The sequence below is a fragment of the Crocuta crocuta genome, unplaced genomic scaffold, assembly GCF_008692635.1.
Source record: "Crocuta crocuta isolate KB4526 unplaced genomic scaffold, BGI_CrCroc_1.0 scaffold44, whole genome shotgun sequence".
NCBI classification, from domain to species: Eukaryota; Metazoa; Chordata; class Mammalia; order Carnivora; family Hyaenidae; genus Crocuta; species Crocuta crocuta.
The window spans coordinates 6,871,764-6,876,766 of NW_027530179.1; the positions used below are offsets into that span (position 1 = coordinate 6,871,764).

Genomic DNA, 5,003 nt, shown 5'->3' on the forward strand with positions numbered 1-5,003 from the left:
CGCGGTCACCCACGGCACGATCGCACCACTGTGCACCCCCGCCTGCTCACCCCCACAGCTTGGGCACCCCACCCCCACCCCCGGTGTGCACTCAACACCCACTCACACGCATGCTCGCGCGTTCGGCTCCCCCACATACACTCCACTCTGTGGACACACACGGACACACGCTCAGGACACACACACGGGCGTGGGCGCACGAACGCGTCCTCAAGCAGCGGCCGCACTGGGCGGCCCCCCCTTTGGGACAAGCATTCCAATCCCCTCCGTACGATTCAGAAACAGCTTTGGGAGCTGCAGCCGCAGTGCCAGGTCCCGCAGCAGGGGCTGGGCCTGCTGCACGTGGCAATCCTGGCACCCACGCTTCCTCCCATGTACCCTCGCACATGTGCCTCTCAGTACACACGCGCGTGTGCCTGCACGCGGGCACGTGTCTACCGCATGGGGATCCCAGCGTTCCTCTGGACACCCACGTGCACATTTCAGTGCGTGTGCAGATGTTCACCCGGCACTGCGGACGCACGTATGCACGGGTGTGCGTAGCACGCACAGGCTGACACACATGCGTGTGCCTGCTTGGATCACATAATGTTCACACTCACACACACACACACACACACACACACACTGCTCTAGCCATGAACCCACTCCAGGCCCCAGCATCTCAATTTCTTAAAGGTTTATTTCTTTATCTTGAGAGAGACAGGGTGCTCAAGAGTGTGTGCGAGCAGGGGACAGGCAGAGAGAGAGGGAGAGAGAGAATCCCAAGCAGGCTGTCAGCGCAGACCCTGACACGGGGCTCAATCCCACGACCCTGCCATCATGACCGGAGCTGAAAACAAGAGTCAGATGCTTAACCGACTGAGCCACCCAGGTGCCCCTAGCAACTCAATTTTTAAAAATATTTATTTGTTTTAAAGACAGAGAGACAGAGCACAAGGGGGGGGCAGGGTCAGACAGAGAGGGAGATGCAGAATCTGAAACAGGCTGCAGGCTCTGAGCTGTCAGCACAGAGCCCGATGCAAGGCTCGAACCCACAGACCGTGAGATCATGAACGGAATGGAAGTCGGACACTTAACCCACTGAGCCACCTAGGTGCCCCCCAGCACCTCAATTTCTAAAGAGGAAATAAGTCCCCTTCCATCTCCTCTGCAGTATTTGTTGTTAAGACAGAACAGCCACACAAAGATGTGAGCTGTCCCCTCCCACACCCCCCTGCAGAAACCCCCTACACTGCACCCACACCCAACAAACACGTGGTGTCTAAGCTCTGCAATATGCACAACGTGCAACATTTAGACACATCTCTGCACACACACTATACATGTGCAATGAAGGCACGCGCAGCCCTGGGGTAGAGCCCCAAGTGTACCTATGGGTGACACTGGAAATCCCACAAAGCCCGTGGATACTTGTTACATATCTATCCTGCCCACCACCCCACCCTCCCAGACATCTATCAACTTATAATTACAGAACAGGATAAAAGTATGGGCCTTGGAGTTTGACTGCTTAGCACTTTGGCCTGGGCCCATCATTTTACTTACTTGCTGTGTGACCTTGGGCAAGTCACTTAACTTTTCTGTGCCTCACTTCTCCTCTGTAAAATGGAGGTAATGATAGTGAACCTACTAACATAGGGACGTTGTGAGGGGTTAAAAGAGTTAACAGATGTAAAGCACCTAGTGCCCCAGTAAACATGGGGACGATGTGTCTGGTTGTGACAAAGGGCACACATCAGGATAGGACAAGCGCTGAGGAGTGGGCAGCGAGGGCAGAAGAGGCTGTGCCCACCTAAGGCTGGGGTAGTCAGGGAGGGCTTCTTGGAGGAAGAGCGATTTGGGCTGGGCCTTGGAGAAGAACTGTAGCCCACTGTTTATTGAGCACCTACTCTGTGCTGGGCCCTGCGCTACGTCTTTTATATGGATTAATCCCATGAGTCCTCTGTGACCCGCAAGAGGTGGGTACCGCCATGTCCGCATTTTGCATAAGGAGACAAAGGCACAAGGAGACTTGATAACTTGTGCAAGGACAGGAAGGCTTCGGCAAGAGGCACGCAGGGCTGAGGAGTTCCAGGTGGGAGAGCGGCATGTGTCAGAAATAGAGCAACAGATGGGAAAACACCCCCAGGGCTTTCCTTGACACACTGTAACAGTTTCCAGATAATGAGCAGCCGGCGAGCATCTGGAGGAACGTTCTGACCTACTTGCTGTGTCTCTCACAGCCACACCAGGGAACTGGTGGGGGTGCGGGTGGCTGGCACTGCCCACAGTGTGCTGGGACAGGGGCAGCGCTGGGCGCCTTCACACTCTCCACCTCCAAGGACCCACTTAGGGAAGGGCTATGGCGTCTGGGCACGTTGGCCCTGGAGATCAGGTCTGGCTCTCTGGAAGGGGACCCGATAAGGACTCACTCGGGGAGGACAGGCTGTGGGAGGGGGCGCCAAGGGGCAGTGAGCAAACCTGCGCCCATCCCACCGGGAAGCCAGCACCGTCTGCCCCAGGGGCAGTTCCCCAGGACTCCTTAACAAGGAATAAGCCACGTGTCAGGGTGCCCACGGCTCTCTTCAAACAGGCCGCCCTGTTCCCCTTGGCTTCATGTCCATGAACCTGTCCCAGGGCCTGACAAGCTGATCTACTCACCGTCCTTGCCGAGATCGCAGATGCTTTCCTCCCTCAGTGTTCGCAGGAGCCCTTCCTGCTTCTGGTGCGTCTTTGAGCGTCCAGCCAGTGGGAGCGTCGCAGCCTCTCCGAAGCTCCCGGCTCAAGCACGCTGGGACTCTGCCACCCTGTGTCTCACGGCTTTAGGCCAGTGGCAGAAAACAGAGTGGAAGACGCCGCCTCTGGCTGGCTAGGTCTTTGGAGAGTTGGCCGATGCCCGTTCCCTGCCCGTCTTTACTTTCCTCTCTCTTGCCTGCTCTCGGCCTACTCGTCACCCGTAGGACCTACTCCCCAACTGGCGACAGGGAGGAGCTGTTCCCACAGCACGGGTCCCTTGGCCATGCCTTTGCTCCTGCTTTGTCTGTCTCCCAGTGTGTCCCAACCCCGCCCAGCCGAGACCCACCTTGGAGGCTACACTGCCCCACAAGTAATGTCTGTTCCTCCACATCCCAAGAGGCCCTTCCTTATCCGCACCCTCCTCCCAACCCACGAGGAGATGGGAGGAGCCTGGTGGTGTGGGAGGAGCCTGGCGGGTGGGAGGAGCCTGGCGGGTGGGAGGAGAAGAAGCGTGGGCTGCTGAGCACCACTCCCCACTGCCACGTGGGTTAGCCTCCCAATGCCTCCCCTTCCTTCCTTCCTTCCTTCCTTCCTTCCTTTCCATTTCTTTCTTCTTTCTTTCTTTCTTTCTTTCTTTCTTTCTTTCTTTCTTCTTTCTTTCTTACTTTCTCTTTCTTTCTTAATGTTTGAGGCACTTTTGTTTGAAGTTTATTTATTTTGCAATTGAGAGGGAGAGAGGGAATCCCAAGTAGGCTCCAGAGTGTCAGTACAGAGCTTGGCACGGGGCTTGAACTCACACATTGTAAGATCGTGACCTGAGCCAAAGTCAGATTCTTAACTGACTGAGCCACCCAGACGCCCCCCCCAATACTTCCCCTTTCTAGTGGTGGGGGCTTGGAAAAATACCCCCCACATCTCCAAACCTTTGTTTATCCCTCTTCTGTTGGGACAACCCAGCCCTGCCCCCTCCCAGCTGAAGACCCCCCAGGATTGGTGTGTGCGGCATCTGGCCCATGGCAGGCAGGGCAGGGGGTGTCCACTGTGGGGTCATATCATCTAGAGTCTAAATCAGGGCCCTCTGAGAATGGAAGAAGTCACTGTTAATGACACGAGGGCAACAGGTGAAAATAGACTGTTCTAGAAGAAGCAAGATGTGTCGTCCCTACATCCACACACAGTGTCACTCCCCTTCCTGTCCACGCCTCCAGATGTGGCCTGCATGCCCCTGCGGGCCTGATAGGCTTGGGCCACAAGAGGGCCTGCTGAGGATCCAGAACAGACTGGGGCAGGGGAAGTGTATAGAAAGGATCACATCTGGGGGCAGAATTTTGGGAGACAGGGAAGCTAGAGATCTTAGGAGTGGCCAGACAGTGGCCAGGACACCTGAGGGGTGGGGGGGAGGGGTGGGGAACCTCAAATCCGAGGGTACCCTCTTGGAGGTTCCGGCAACCTCCATTACAGAAGACAGTAACGGCCACCCTGTGAGCACTGGCCCACAGGAGATTTGGGGGTCCTTGTGTGCTGTGGCTTTTGCTTTCCCAGCTTAGATTTTCAGAGAAGCTCTTGGAGTCTCTGGGGTTTAATCCCAGATCGGCCACTGAACTGGCTGTGTGACCGCAAGCCCGTTACTTAACCTCTCTGCGTCCCAGTTTCCTCCTCTTCCTCAAGGGGGAGCAGTGGAAGTTACAGGTGTGGAGAATGGGGTGCAGTGCCTTCAGGGCCCCCTTCCACAGGATCTGACAGGGGTGTCCTGGTGACTAAACCTTGGTAGTGAGGCAGGCCTTCCTCCTAGCGCTTTCCATGCGTTAGCTCCAGAACTCACAACCAGACTGCAGGTGTGGGGAGGGGCGGCTCTGTTCTTGTTCCCATTTTACAGACAGGGAAGCCAAGGCACGGAGAGGTTGAGAGTAACTTGCCCAATATCCCGCAGCTGGGAAGGGCAGAGTTGAGATTAGAACCCAGGCAGCCTGTCCCTTCTCCCAGAGGGCCTTGCTCCTGCCTCTACAGATGAGTTAAGCTGTGTTCCTGGGGGTAAATGGCTCAAGGAGTGGTACCTTTCCAAGCTCAAGGTCCCGGTTTGGAACACTGTGGGATCTGGGAAATTCTGCAGGAGGCCACAGGACCAGAGGGAAGTAGCCTGGCTTTGGAGGCAGACCCAGGTTTGAAGCTGGCCCCAGCTCCCGGCAGCTGTGAACCCCCTGGGTACCTTTCTCCCCCTGGGGAGCCTGTCTCCTTGTCTGGAAAGTACCTGCTCTGTTGGCTGTTGGACGTTCTAGATACTAAGC

General features: G+C 56.2%; 1 long non-coding RNA gene across 2 annotated transcripts in view; it reads right to left on the reverse strand.

Moving 5' to 3' along the window:
* Positions 1-3,081, reverse strand: part of LOC144232093 (uncharacterized) — a 6,062-nt gene extending 2,981 nt beyond the window's left edge. For both annotated transcript variants that reach the window (XR_013335313.1, XR_013335312.1), the window contains exon 1: positions 2,644-3,081. This is a non-coding gene — a long non-coding RNA (uncharacterized LOC144232093). The remainder of the gene's footprint in view (positions 1-2,643) is intronic.
* Between the last annotated feature and the right edge of the window lie 1,922 nt (positions 3,082-5,003).